The 14,988-nt window shown below is 58.0% G+C and overlaps 1 long non-coding RNA gene and 1 other non-coding gene across 2 annotated transcripts; one reads left to right on the top strand and one right to left on the bottom strand.

The window, feature by feature from the left end:
• Nucleotides 1–4,979: 4,979 nt before the first annotated feature.
• LOC117802693 lies at nucleotides 4,980–9,323 on the bottom strand. The gene is made up of 3 exons (XR_004626150.1): nucleotides 8,746–9,323; nucleotides 8,500–8,617; nucleotides 4,980–8,002 (listed from the first exon to the last, which is right to left on the bottom strand). It is a non-coding gene; the product is annotated as an uncharacterized LOC117802693 (long non-coding RNA).
• Nucleotides 9,324–13,939: 4,616 nt separating this feature from the next.
• Nucleotides 13,940–14,048, top strand: LOC117802845. The gene has a single exon (XR_004626365.1). It is a non-coding gene; the product is annotated as a U6 spliceosomal RNA (small nuclear RNA).
• The last annotated feature ends 940 nt before the right edge of the window (nucleotides 14,049–14,988 follow it).

The raw sequence follows: 14,988 nt of genomic DNA, 5'->3' as shown, positions 1-14,988 counted from the left end.
TCTGGGGCTGGCCCAGAGTTAGGGCCCCAGTAAAGGATGGTGGTGATGGTGGGTATTGAAGCCCATCCGAGGTCAAGGGTTGGGGAAAGGCGATGGGGGCAGAACCCAAGGCTTGGGGTTTCTAGCCCCTGACTGGCATCTCTCTGCCAGGCAGGCCCTCCAGCCTCATCGGACACTCTCTGGGTGAGGATGCGCTGGAAACCACCAGGCTTATGCGCGTGGAGGGATTCTCCCCCTCCTCCTCGTCTCCCTCTTCTTCCCATCCAGCAAGCTTTAGGTCCTCTCCCCATGTGGACTCTTGGAGCCTTCCCACATCAAGACTATTCAAGCCCATAGAAGTTCATCGTAGAAGTTCAAGCAATCCATGAACTGATTGGTTGAGGTTCCCTGGTTCCTGGGTTAAGAAAGATTCTGAGGCTGCTTCAGTGGATTAGTGATGTATGCCATTGGCCTTGGACCGCGTGAGGTGGCCCCGAGAATGGCCCCATGCTCTGCCATCCCCTGGTCCTATAGATGAGACAGCTGATATTCAAGAAGGGCCTGAGCCAAGAAGGCAGCGGGTGATATTCCCTAAGCACCTGCCGTGCGTTACATGCCAGCCACCATGGCCAGACACCCTCCCACGAGACCCTCCCGACAATCCCCACCGTTTGGCAAAAGCTCTGAGGTTAGAGCGGTCACTCAGCCAGCTGGCAGAGTCCTGGCTTCCAGGGACCATCGCACTGGATTCCGGGGTCTCAAAGAACACAGGACAGCGAAAGACCAGGTCCTTGGAGCAGAGGGGGCCAGATGCGCGGTGTGTAGATGGAATGGCACTGCCGGAGGCCACAGGGACCTCCCGGAGAGGGGATGAATCCTTGCAGGCGGGAAGCTTCCCCCGGCAGGAGTTTCTCATTTATCACTTGAGAGGTAAAACAGAGTAAAATTATTAGTAGTCCTGGAAAAGCCAATCATCCTCCAGTCTGAGCAACGCCGGAAACTTTTTGGGAAGCTTCCACATTCGTGACGCTGTTGGAGCTGCTGAGAGACCCTGCAAAGGTGGACGGTGGTGGCTCGGCCTGTCCCCTCTCACCGAGGAGGAAGTGAGGCTTGGGCAGGTGACCTGACCTACACCCCTAACCCGTGGGCTGCAGCGTCGGGGGCGTGTTCCGCGCTGCTTAGTCTGTCTTCTGGAGAAAGACGTCACGTCCCCCCATTCTTCCTCCTCCTCCCTGTCCGTCTTAGCTGTGAAGGTCCTGTGTCCGGGGCCTGACACGCACCATCTCTAACCTTCCCAAAAGCCACATGCACGGAGAGCTCTCATCAGCCCCATTGCACGATGAGGAAACTGAGACTCAGAGCAGCTGAAGCGTCAACGCCGACACGGCGACTCCGAAGCTTGGCGCTCTCAGCGTCCGCTTGGCCAGCACGCATGCTAGCATGGGGCAGGTGGGGAGGCCAGCACGCCACGCCTGCTGTGGTCCATGCTTCCAGAAGAAAAGATATTGTGCCCTCTCGGCGGGAAGCCTGTCTTCAGCTGTCCTGCTGCCCGTCTCAAGTCAAGGAAGCTTCTGCCGGGGCCCAGTCCTGGTGCAGGAACACTCACGGGACAGAGACCCAGCAGCTGAAAGGGGGTGAGGATGAAACATCTCCCTCCTGGGATCACTGAGTAAAATCAGGCCGCGGGTAGGAAGGCAAGCCTGACACACAGAACAGCATAGTTCCTTTGTCATCCTTGCGGCTGTCACGCCCATGAGCGCAGTGCAGCCCCCAGTGGGCCCCTGGGAGAGCGTCTGATGAGCGCAAGATCCAACGAATGAATGAGGGAAGGAAGGAACGCAGCACCTGCCCCTCGGACCCCTCATCTGGAAGATGGGACAGGAACAACTACCCCCAAGGCTGTTCGAAGGCTCCAGAGCCCCGTCCAAGCACTTCCACAGAGAGCATGCTGAGCGCTCCGTAAACAGGAGATGTCATTTTAAGGAAAGACCTTTCCCCTCTGAGATCACAAGCTAATCGCCTCTCCCTCATCGGCCTTCACCCCTTATTCCTGGATGAACCACAGGTCAGCCCAGAGCCCCCGAAACTCAATCCATTGCGATGACGTCCTGGGCTTTGGTGCAGCCACGTGCCCCCCTGCCCACATCGGGAGCAGATGTTATAGAACGTCAAGGTGGCCTGGAGTTGAAAGGCTCTGCGTGTATTTCTGAGTTTTGTCTCAGAAGATGAAGTCATCATGTGTGACCCAGGTCAATATAAATATCAATGTCTGCTCAGCTGGCCAGCCTGCGGTGTACAGGTGACCGTGGTGTCTGCCTCCCGCATAACCGCATAACCGCAGCCACTGTCCCGCCCCAGGAAGATCCTGGGAGCCGGGGAAGGGGAGGGGCTCTCCCACAGGCTTGGGCCCAATCCCCTCCAGTGATCTCGTGAGAAAGGAGCTGGGGGGGGCCAGTCTGATCCCTTCCCAGGACCCCCAGGCTGGTCCGCTGCATCACAGACACCCTCTGTGTTCCAGGCAGAAGTGGGCTCGGGGATGCCTCTCTCTCCAGGCCTGGGCCATACTCCCCCTGGGAACTCCATGTCCCCAGAGTCCCTTCGGTGTGGCCCATCGCCTGCTCTGTGCCAGGCAGAGGGGCCCAGCCGTGCTGGCAGTCCTGTGCTGTGGGGATCCGTCACCACGCCAATGGGCTCCAGTTGCACCCAGGGCTCTAGAGGAGCACCTGGTTCTAGAAGGGCGTTGAACAGGGACCTGACCTCATCGGCGGCGTGGCATAGCTGAGACAGGGGAGTCCGGGTGACACGGAGGTGCACAGAGGCGGAGGAAGCACCTATGCAAAGGCCAGGACATGGAAGAGAGCAAGACACATTCCAGAGAAGGAAAGACAGTCGTGTGCTGGGGTGCAGAGTAGGCTGCAGGCCCCGTGCCGGGGGCAGGTGCCGAATCTCAGCCCAGGTTCCCAGCCCCCAGATCCCCTCGCCCCATCTCTGACCACCCACCACAACGTGTGGGGTGACTTCACAGACATGTTCCCCACAGACGCAGATCCATTTACACAAATCAAGTTACGGGTGCCTGCTGCTACTCCTGGCCTCGCCATGCAGTGGGGGCCGTGGGACTCTGAGCCCCAATTTAGACTTACCTGGGACCCCACATGAGACCCGCTACATCTGCTGCCTCCCTCCAGGACACGGAGCAGCCACAGTCACGAGCCAGCACCTTTGACTCAGAGCAACACAGCACGAGTACACGGACACTTGGGTCACGAGCGACTGACTGAACTTGGCAGTGGACAAGTACTGGGCTGGGGGAAGCATCGAGAGCTAAACCTTGGCACCATGTATTTCCGCCCAGCAAAGAGACGAGGCAGGCGCTGGCGGCCTGTGGCTCAGGATCCACTCCAGCTCCTTCTGAAACCAGAGCGGGGCAGGCTGTGCTCCAGGCGCAAGCTCCCTGCAGCCCCACCTGAGTCTCCATCACCACCTCCTCCAGGTAGGCTGCCCTCCTCCCTCCATGTCCCTCATCGCCTTTGTCCCCATGAAAGCCTGAACCATGAACTTCACTAATCCTCAAGGGCCTGGGGACCTGGACTGAGACAGCCCCGTCCTGCCCCCTAGGAAACTGGTCCAGGGGAGATTCACACTGAACAATCCAAAATGCGCCCAAAGGCCATTTCCTCCAGGGAGCAGTCTAGCCTCCGGCTTCTCTAATTTTAGAGACAGAGACATAAAAAGACAGGGGGTGGGGTGGCAGTGGGGACAAAGAGATAAAGAGAGTTGGAGGCAGAGAGAGAGATAAATGTGGCATCATTGCTCACTACTTGTCTGAATCCCTTAATGGGCATCCCGTCTGTCTCGCCCTGCCTGGAACCCGGAGCAGAGAGACCAAGAGCAGGGGCGAGTGAATGTTTGTGGAATGAAGGAAGGAGAAAGATCATAAAACAAAGAAAGCAGAACGAGAGGAAAAGGCAGGGAACAGGGTAGCAGGTTGAGAGGGTTGCTGGGTCCCTCTCTCTGTCCTGTTATGTTTGTGTATTTTTGCCGAGAGCAGAGGCTGACTATGCGGCAGGCCCGGCCCTTCAACCCAGAACATCGGGTGTCAGTGGTGAAAGGGAAGCCCGACGCTGAGCTCCCGGGTCATCGCTCCCCAGCCACCCAGGCTACCCCAGAACCCACAAGTCCAGCCACCCTCCGGCCGGCCAGGGCACCAGGCCGGGGCCCAGTCCTCTGGGTGGCTCGACCCCACCCACGTGCAGCACAAACAAAGCGTCCACGTGGGCGTGTATGACTTATGGCTTTAATCTCCCTGATAGAAGGCCTTTAAAGATTATTTCAGGGATGAAAAAAAAATAATCCTGGGTAATGAATCACGGCCTTAAGAAGCTGATAAGCAGCAGGGAAGCTGGCGGGGCTGAGTTCCTGATTTAATTAAAGTCTTATGGAGACTACCTGAAACAAAATCCATTGTAGCCATCAAGGTGATAAAAAGACTGCAGGTTACTTTAAACTAACTCACCTGCCTCGTGAATCTTCTTCACAGCGGAGGCGACAGACGAAGGGGCCGAAGGGGCCGAAGGGGCCGTTTCATCGGGACCCAGGGCGGCATCCCTGCAGAGGACCCCATGTAGGGCTGCAAGGAACCCCTGGGGGATAGAAGACGGCTCAAGGAGCCCAAGAGCGAAAGTAGATCAGAGCCTGGAGGCTGCAGGATACTCCGCTCAGACAGGGGGTGGGACTCTGTGTGTCCTTAGGTCACTCACTGGCCCTCTCTGGGACTCAGTTTCCAAACTAACATTTGGGCAGCAAGAGATGGGTCCAGCTGGTCTCTGGGAGGCATCCCCGAGCTGACCTTCAGGGTCCTAAGCCCCATGTTCCCCACGGAGGTGAGGAGAAATGGTTTGTATCTCCACTGGGAAGGCTCTTCTCTCTGGATCCTGCCCATAGCGCCAGCCTCCCCCAGGCCCTGCTCCCCCTTCCCTTCCCTTCCCGGTCCCCTCACATACACCACTGCCTGTTAAAAGTGCAATTGCCAACACTCTTGGGGACACACTCCTGGTCCAGGGAGGGGGCAAGTGGGGTATACGTGTCCAGCTTGAACGCATCATGGAGCACAGGGCCCTCAAAGCAGGCAGGAGCCGTGGGCTCTTTCCTGCTCGGCCACCAGGCTCTACCAAGTCTCCAGAGAGAAGCCAAGTGGGCTGGACCTGGAAGGACAAAAATAGAGCCCAGGAGAACGTGACGACAGTGACCAGAGGTCTGTACAGTCTCTGAGACTAGCCGGTCCGCAGGGAGTAAAAAAGGCAGCAGGCTGGGTGCTGCATGGATGGATGGGTGGGCGGATAGACAGGTAGGGGCACGGATGAGCGAATGGCTAGATGGACAGATGGATATACCGATGAACAGCATGCAGGGGAGGGGACTGTGAGCTACAGCTGGGTTTGGTACCCTGGTGCCAGCTCCCTCTCTGAAGCTCTCAGCCCTGGCAGCCTGTGCCCAGGGCAGATGTGTCCGTGACTGTGGGCCGTGTCACCCACGAGGGCCATTGACACAGGGTGAGGGCTGCCAGATAAATGTGAATTTTAGATTAATTATGAATAATTTTCAGCAAAATTTTGTCTCAAATACTGTATTTAGTTGCTCCATTTGGTAACCCTACACAGAGTGTCCCCTGGGCCCCATGCCTGGCAAAGAGCTGCTCCAGAGAGAGGTCCCCGCGCAGGGGGTGTGCACAGAGAATTTCTCATTTGTGGCCTCCCCCTGGGCCCCGAGGCCCCGGAAGCCTCTGGCTGGTGAGTGGGTAAGGAAAGAAGATTCCATCAAGAAACTGCAGGCTGAGAGGTGGCAGTGCCAACCTGGTACCATCCCTAGGAAAGCCCTCCCGGCCCAGGCCAGGCTACAGGTGGGGCTGCTGGGGACTGGCTGCCACCTAGTGGCCAGTGTCAGAACGGCAGGCTGCGGAGCCCCAGGGAAGGTGGGCAGGTAAATGCCCCCAGGAAGCCGCCTCCTTAAGCAAGTTTAGGACTATCGTCCACTTGACAGGAAAGGAAACTGAAGGTCACCCGACACCTAAACTCATATCCAGGCCCTAGCATGGATGCAGCCCGGTCTCCACATCCAGGCACCCGCTCTCCTGTTCACAGCCACTAAGTGGGTCCCCAAAGCCCACCCTGTCATAGGCATCTCCCGCTCACCAACCTTCACCAGCAGCTCCCTGTCTGCGATGCATTAAAGCAACGCCGTTCTGCGCTGAGTTCAGAGCCTCTTCAACCAGCCCAAGCCTTCCCCCTGACTCTCTCTCTGCCTTCTAATCCTCCTGCGTTCCACCTCCTGGAAACTTCCCCAGCCCTCCTCTCCCTCCTTCTCTCCGGGCCCCTCATCTCTGAGGCTTCTGTGCCACCCCATCTGCCCTGAGGCTGTTCCCCGCCTCCACATGGCCCTGACCTCCTAAAGCCGATGGGCCCCTCATGCCCTTACTACGCTCATCTAATCCACACCTTCAAGTCCCACCCTCCGACCGTTCCAAAATGCCTCTCCCCTGAACTCAGGACTCACACGGCGCACCGTCTGCCTCCTCGGGAGCCCTCACCGGGAGCCCAACAGGCCCCTCACACTGAAATGGTCAGAAGCCCAGGCTTCCCTCCGAAACCCGCTCACCCTCAGCCTTTCCCGTCCCAGGGGCACCTCTGACTCCCTGGTTAGCTAGGCCAAGTCTCTTGCAAACACCCCACATCCACTCTGCCCACAAAGCCTGTTGGCTCTGTTTCCAATATCAGCCTGAAATCTGACCGCTTTGCGCCCCCTCCACCCAAGGAGGCCAGCCACGCACGCCCACCACGCAGGGGCACGCGGCCAAGGGCAGCCTCCTGTGCCCACCTAGACCACTGCACAGGCCCGCTGGCTGGCCTTCTCACTTCCTCACTCATCGTCCCCTGCAGTCTCGGCTCCCATTCATTCATTCATTCATTCAAGGACGGGCAAGGGCCCCGCCGTCCTGAAGCTTCCATAAGGCGAGGGCAGGAGAGAGGATGGTGGTGCAGAAGGCATATGGTAAACAGCCAGTGAGACTCAGCTATTACTTCTCCACAGTCAAGGTCACTGCTACCAAGCAGAAGTGGACAGGGTCACAAGGCAAAGAGCAGGTGGAATCCACATGGTCTGAGGCATGGAAAAGGCTTCCCTGAGGATGGGTCTGTGTTATGTGGACAAAGAGAAGGGGAGGGTAGGGAGGTGGAGAGAAACAATGCAGGGAGAGGGATGCATTGGGAGGGAGGCAGAGGTGGGAGGAAGGAGGCCCAGAGGTGGGGGCGTGTGGTGTGTGCTGAGACCGTAGGCCCAGCAGGGATTAGGCCCTGCTGGCCTTGTGGGCCTTGGAGGCACTCACGCTTTATTCTGAGGGCGACCAGGAGCACCCCCTCAGGGTGAGGGGTTTCCAGACCCCTCCATACATGGTTGCCCACCCACCCCTGATTCTGGCCAAACAGGGACAGTGAGGGGTTAGTGAGACACCAGAAACAGAAGCACCATGTCCAGCTGGTGACAAAAGTCTGGAAGTCCACCTGTAAACCCAAGGCTCAGCGAGCCTGCCTCCGAAAGTCTCCGGGCACCTCCCTGTCCCACACACTTGGTGAGCGCGAACACCCTTGTGCCAGCCCCAGCCAGCCCAGACAACCCAGGGCAAGGGCCCTTGCTGAGGCCTTGATGGCTGTGCTGGCCTTCCCAGAGGCAGGGGCTGAACTGCTGGCTGCGGGTATTCCCAAGCCCACCCACCCAGAGGAGGGATCTGGGGTTGCCACAAGAATGCCCAGGGAATAAGAGGTCTGGGGGTACCCCAGGGTCACAGCTGACCTATAGGTCCTATGTGGGGAGTCAGGGAAGGGTCCCTGGAGGAGGGGACGGGAGAGAGTCCTGCACATAGAGGGAGTGGCAGGAGCAGAGCTGGGCTGGGTTCAGGAGTAGTAAGTTGCAGAGAAGGGCTTCATCTCCCTGGCGTGCGCGGCACACATCCTTGGGAAGGGCTCAGGAACTAGGGGTAGAAAGATGGATGGAGTGAGTCGGGTTTGACTGTCAGGGCTGGAGGGAGGTGGGAAGGACGAATGTGGCCAGATGGGGACGATGGCTGTGGAGCGGACCTAATTCCAGGTGCGGGTAGTTTGAGGTGGGCACTGGCCTTCCCCGTGGGGATGGGGGCCGTGACGTCCTTGTCACGGCATCCATCTAGCATGCCGTGGCTGCACCCAAGGGGCACATGTGACAGGGAAAACTCTCCCCACGAGGCCCAGCGGATCCCACGAACCAGGCTCTTGGTCTGGGGCAGAGTGGGGGTTACCAGGGCCGGGAGAAGTGGGGGACATGGTAGCTCTTCTGCGCTGCCTCCCGGAGAGCAGATGAAGGACCAGGGGCAGAGGGTGGGCTCCCGGACAGGGATTCTGACAGGCCACCTGGAGTCTCGGAAGCACTGGTGTCAGAGGTAGGGCCCAGGGCGTCCTGGCTCTGGGCCCCTAGGAGCCTCTGTGGGCCCACCTGCCAACTGGACAGATGATTCTCCTTCCGTCAAAACCGTGCGTGGGTGGGGGTGACGTTGGCAGACGCAGCACTGAGCACAAATGCCAGGCTTTCTTGAGGGGGCTTCCTGGTGAGCCTGGGGATGAAGCCAAGACTTACTTGAGGTCTCTGCCTTCCTTCTACAGAAAGAATTGGGAAGAACAGGGAGCCCTCTTATTGTCTGGCCTCCTCCCCAGAACCCACAATTACCCCATTGTCCCTCACCTGCCCAGCCCAGTCCTGCCTGAGCCAGGCAAGAGTGGGTCGTGTCTTCCTCCGCCCCCACAAGCTCAGGAGGAGGCTGGCTGTGGACTCCTGAGGCAGTCCCAGGTGTCCGTTCCTGAAGGAACTCCGAAGTCTTGGGTCCTGGTTATGCTCACCAGAAGGAAAACTGAGGACAGCTTTCCCGCCATTGAAGATCCAAGAGGACACTAGGACTGGAGTTCTGTTCCTGGTTCTTATCTCTAGGAGAGGAAGAGGGAGCCCCCCCCCCGCCCCCAAGGTCTTGCAGATTAGCTTGGAAGAGGTGCCAAGGATAGCCCAGAGCCTACAACTTATCTCTGAACATGTAGGTTAGCCCAGGCTAGCCTAGAACTAGCTCGCAGGTCAGCCAGTCCCCCACATTAATCCAGAGACACATGACATCCTAGAACACTTGGGATGGTTTGGAACACCTGTTAGCCCAGGAGAGCCCAGGACTCAGAGGTCAGTTCAGAGCACACAAGTTAGGCCGGGTTAGTCCCTGACACATAGGTTTCCTTGGCACACCCAGAATAGATGACAACAAATAAATTGGTTAAAAGAATAATTTTTCAGGGCGCCTGGGTGGCTCAGTCGGTTAAGCGTCTGCCTTCAGTTCAGGTCATGATCCCAGGGTCCTGGGATCGAGCCGCACGTGGGGCTCCCTGCTCAGTGGGGCATCTGCTTCTCCCTCTGTCCCTCCTCCCTGCTCCTGTGCCAGCACACGTTCTCTCTTTCTCACTCAAATAAATAAAATCTTTTTTAAAAAGAATAATTTTTCAAAACTTTTTAAAACAGGAGCATTCTCCTTCAAATGAAATCTCTCCTGGAGCCCAAAGTATAAACAGAGGAAGTGGAGCTGCTGCGGCTGGGGGTTGACCGGAGGGCAGGACGGGGATGGGGGTGCAGTGGCCCGCTGGGAAACGTGCCACCCTCAGTGGCCAGGGAAAAGCCCCGCCACGGAGCATTTGCCAGTTTCCGTGATGCAAATACTCCCACCACAGCCTCTGCAGGCTACCAGCCCCTAGTTAGCAGACTCGGAGCTGGAAAGAGATGCCCATAATTACCTCCACGAGCCTGGGAGCCCACGCTAGCTCCCAGAGCTACCCGCTGGACCTCCTGGGCTCTTCGGGGGTCACCCCGGGACTCAGAGGATCTCAATGCTGGGGAGCCCAGGTCCAAGACACAGAGGTCGGCCCAAGCCTGGGGGTTGACTAGGGGGTTTCAGGCTTTCAAAGCCTGAGGGGAAGCCAGAAAAACATTTCCCGATCCCCGGCAAGCGTGGGGGCAAGTGGGAAGTGAAGTCAGTGGGGGAGACCCGGCCCCAAGAATTGCCCATATGACTTTGATCAAGTCCCCTCCAGCCTCTGGGTCTGTCTCCCCAGCTGTACAAATGGGGGCCATGAAGCCCCACTCTGACTTCTGGACGTCCGCTGAGCTTGCCGTGGTCACTTCCTGCCTCTGGCCCCTTCACAGGCCTGGCACCCACCCCGGCAGAGTCCCAGGCACGGGCTCACTCTCCCTCCACCCCTCAAACACATGTCCTCAGCCAGCTGGCACCCAACAGGGTGTGCGGAGCTGGACTCAGGGCGTGCGTCCTCCTTTGTCAGAGGCGAGCCCCACACGTGCCCACGGCAGCCCCACGCAGGCGGCCTGGTCCACGTGCAGTGCCTGATGGTGACGCCTCGCCAGCAGCCCAGAGCATCGGGAGATCCAATCTGGACTTTCACTATTCAGTTGAAAAATAAGGTAAATTCTGAAATAGTTTGAACACTCAGAAAAGGACATTTAGCCACCACCCGGATTGAGATGCTCGTATTCGGCCGGCCTTCCCGGACTGGGACATGCCTGTCCCCCTCAGAGCGCACTCAGTGTCCCTCCCAGGGCCCCCTCTGTTCTCATGCAGGTGCAGTGGGGCTCGGCAGGGGCAAGAGTGGCTTCTCTGAGCATCGGCCCTGTGCTCTGCACATGCTTTCTCCTCGGATATCTCGTTTACCCTTACAACCCCCTGGTGAGGCATGGGCAAAGACTGATTCTCTCCATTTCACAGAAGAAGACACTGAGGCATAGAGGGTGAGGGAGTTACCTGAGAGCACACAGTACACGGTGGCAGGTCAGCACTAGACCCAGATCTGTCCCTGAGACGGGTGTTCTCTTCCCCATCAGCCCCGGGTGCCCTCGCCCGCTCCCCTCCCCTCGGGGCCTCCAGGCGGGCTTGTTAATAAGCAAGTTGCATCCATGGGTGTCAATGGGGACTGTCCCAGGCAAACCCGGCCTTACCTCAGCCCTACCTTTGAAAACCTACGCCAAGCACGGTGTGAGGTAACACGGTGTGAGGTAACAAAGAGAAGACACCGTCCCGCCCCAGAGTTGCACGCGGATGCCTGGACACATACATTTATGGTAGCCACTGGGCTGTGCACACTGAGCATACAAAACACAGAGATGTCAGCCACGGAGCAGGAGCCGGAAGGGGCTGACTTTCTAGAGAAAGCGGTTTGATTTAGGTCTTGGACAGCAAGCCTGGCAAGGTAAAGAGGAGGGCGATCCCACCTGGCAGAGGGATCCCCCACACACACATTCCAAAGCTCGGTGTTGGGAACCACACGGCCCAAGGAGGCAAAGAGAGGTGTTTGTGAGAGGAAGAAAGTGAATGATGAAGATAGAGGAACACATCGCCTATACACATATCCACAGACGAATCAAACCCAGAATATGTAAAAAAAAAAAAAAAAGAGAGAGAGAGAGAGAAGAGAGAAAGAAGAAAACCCTCCAAATCAAGAAAAGAACCCAGCCCAATAAAAAAAAGCACTGGCCAAGGCCTGGAATGGGCGCTACTCAGTGAGCACGTGTCCAGCTGTCCAGTCAGCATGTGAAAAGTCCCCAAAGCCATCACTCATGGGGGAAACGCAAATTAAAACCACAATAGGATCCCATTATACTCCCAGCACAGTGGCTAAAATTAAAAAGGAATGCTAGCTCCCTGAGTTGACGAGAATGTGGAGCTTCCAGAACTCTCACACGCTACTAGTGGGAGTGTTAATTAACTGCTTGGGAAACGGCTTGGCAGTGTTTACGGAAACTAAACACAGGCCCGGGTTATGATCTGGCAATGCCACTCGCAAGGATTTGCCTGAGAGAAATGAGAGCAAATGATCGCCAAAGGACGTGAACAGAAATGGCCATCGCAGCTTTCTCCATGAGAGCCAAGAACTGAGAACCACTCTGCTGTCTTTGGACTGCGGGATGGGCACATAAGTGGGGGCCCATCCCTTTGTGAAATATTACAGGGCGATGAAAAAGAACAAATTCCGAGGCCCGTAAGTGTGGGATGGATCTCATAGCCATAACGCGGGGTGGCAGAAGGCAGACAGAAATGCCTATGCGCCGTGTGGGTCCCTTTGAATAAGCTCAGGGGGAGATGCAGCTAGCTTGGAGATGAAGGTCCGAAGAGCCGTTCCCTCTGGGAGATTATTGCCTGGGAAGGGGCCCAGGGGAATACTCCTGGGCTGTTGGAACTCGCTGTATCTTGGTCGATGAGGCAGTTACAGAGTTTACACATGCAGAAATCCATCGAGCCGTGCACACTTAAGATTTGAGCACTCTCTACTACGAAGTACCCCCCATAAAGTGTTTTTTTTTTTAATCCCTCTAGATAAGGTTCAAGAGTGGAGCGGAGAGGGCCAGGGAGGGCAGCACAAGCCCTTGGGAGGCTTTGCAACACCCCAGGTGGGAGAGAATGAGTAAGCCAGCAGGAAACAGGTGCCAGGTGTGGGCTCAGCCGGTCAGGCTGCAGGAGGCCTGAGGAAGATGTCAGCACTGTGAGCAGCTGGGAGAGGCTTCTGGAAGGAGAGAGAGGGACTCGACCAGCAGGCAGAGGCGAGGACTCCTTGTCAATACACCCCGGTATCATCTAGAACATGCACCCCTGCTACCCGTCTTGGAGGGGGTGAGCCCCCCAACACTGGCGGGCTCAATGAGAACAGTCAGCCCCATTCGTTGGGCCCTTCTGAGGTCCGTGGGGCCTGCGGTGAGAGCTTATGGTGCTCTCTCAGCAAGCCCAGGAAGGAGGCTTTCCTCTTCCTATCTCACAGATGTGCACACTGACGCTCGGAGGGCTGAGCCCGGGCACCAGTACCCCACCTGTTAGCCCTTCTTGTCGACCACCATGACACCCCAGAGGCGGATGGCCCTCTGGCAGGGACAGCTTGGCAGGGATGCGGCCTCAGTGGGGCGGCGGGGCAGAAGCATGCGAGGGGAATGGGCCTGCGATCTGCAGCTCCTCGGACTTCCCAGGAGTTCCGGGCATGTCCAGATTTGGGAACGGATGGGGTGCGTGACAAGGACAGTAACTCTGAGCCTGGGCGTGGAGCAGAGGGAGCCTAGGAAGTCCCCAGCACTGTCGTCAGCCCTCCCCCCTCACAATGGCCCTCTGAGGCGAGTGCTGTTATCCCAGCTTACAGATGAGGAGTTGAAGCTCCGAGTGGTCAGCCAGGGAACCCCCTCCCCCCGCAGTGCTGTCCCCCAGCCCAGCCTGTCACGCTCGCCTGTCACACCTCCCCCTGGGTCCTAGGGCCCTGGAGGGGCTGGCACCAACCCAATGGATGGGGCAGAGACGACCAATTCTGAGAGACCCAGAGAATGAGAGAGGAGGGAGGAAGAACAGAGAAGGCAAGGAACTGAGAAAAGCCATAGACAGAGCAGACAGAGCGGGCGGGGCAGGGAAGCAGCTGGTGCCGCGGTGGGAGACGGAGCAGATGTTCCCAGCAGCTGTGAACTCACAAAACAGACACCGCTGACACCAGCTTGTGGGGCCGATCCCCACTGCTGCCTGTCCCCTGCACCCGATCAGAGGCCACCCTGGTTCAGGTGGCGAGGGGTGTAAGTCAGGGGACGGTCAGCAGAACACCAGGCCAGACTCTCCCAGAGAGACCCCCCCACCCAGACTGTGCAACCCTGGGCCCCAATGTTCTCATCTGGGCAATGGGCCTCAAGGACCCCGCCGGCACCATCAGGCTCTGAGCCACCAACGCATTTTCTGCACACCCAGCCTCACTCCTGCCAAGATGACACCCTGCAGCCCTCCACCCCCTCACCCAGGCTCCCGGCTCCCTGTGGGAAGTTCAGTCCCCTTGGTGCCACCATCCCAGGGCCTCCAGCCTCCTCTCCGAAGGACAGGGTGTGCTCACTTCGGCCGCACACACACTAACACTGAAACAGGATGGCGAAGAGGAGCGTGGCCCCTGTGCAGAGATGACACGCAGAGTCTTGAAGTGTTCCATATTTAAAAAACACAAACACAAAAACAAAAGATGAGGCCAAAGCCTGCCTGCAGCGTCTCTGTCCCCCGTGACCCCCAGGCAGACCCTTGCTGCAGGCTCTGGAGGGCAGGTGCCTTGAGGCTGACTGGAGGGGACCAATGTGACAGTAGGGTGGGGGGGATGCCAGTGGGAATCCATCAACCCCATTGTCACCCTCCCCTGCAAACTGCCTTGGCTCAAACCAAGCTTTGCCACCTAACGGCTGTGTGACCTGAGGCAGGTAATTCAGCCTCTCTGAGTTGCTCGTCCATAAGATGCAGATGGGCTCGCCCACTTGACAGAGCTGGCGTGAGAACTGGCCCACCCTGCAGCAGTGGGAGCCATCCACCCGGTGCCCAGCGCTCCGTGGTGTAAGGACAGCTCCCGGGCATGAGAGAAAAGACAACCGTGGAGCTAGAAGGGACTTCAGATGATGCTGACCCCAACCCTCACCTACACCCACAGAGGGCAGCTGGGAAGCAGGCCACACAGCCCTTAGGGCTCAGATGGCATGGAGCCCCAGTTTCTGGCTCCCAGGCCAATGCTTCCTGGTCGCCTGAAGTCACTCCTGCCTTTTCTTCAGATGCGGCAAATGCCCACTCCATGATGGCATCTAGAGACACCAGGCAGGGGTGGGCACGGGAACGCCCATCACTGGCCTCTGGAACCCCCCGCTCTGTTGTTGAGGATGAAAGAACCGCATTCCCCGGGCCCCGAGTGGGGCACCTGCCGGAGGAGTGGCCAGGGTGGGATCCAGGCTACTGCGGCCCCGCCCCCTGTGCCTGCTGTCCACCGCCCCCCCCTGCCCCGTTCCCTGGCAGAGGCTCCAGGCTCGATGAAGCTGTCACTGTTGCTTGCAATGGCACGACAAATAGAGTCCAAAGGGGATGAAGGGACAAAGGTGACAGGAACCACAGGTCCCTGAAAC

This window comes from Ailuropoda melanoleuca, chromosome 6, assembly GCF_002007445.2.
Source record: "Ailuropoda melanoleuca isolate Jingjing chromosome 6, ASM200744v2, whole genome shotgun sequence".
Classification (NCBI taxonomy): Eukaryota; Metazoa; Chordata; class Mammalia; order Carnivora; family Ursidae; genus Ailuropoda; species Ailuropoda melanoleuca.
This window is presented reverse-complemented; position numbering and strand designations above follow the sequence as displayed.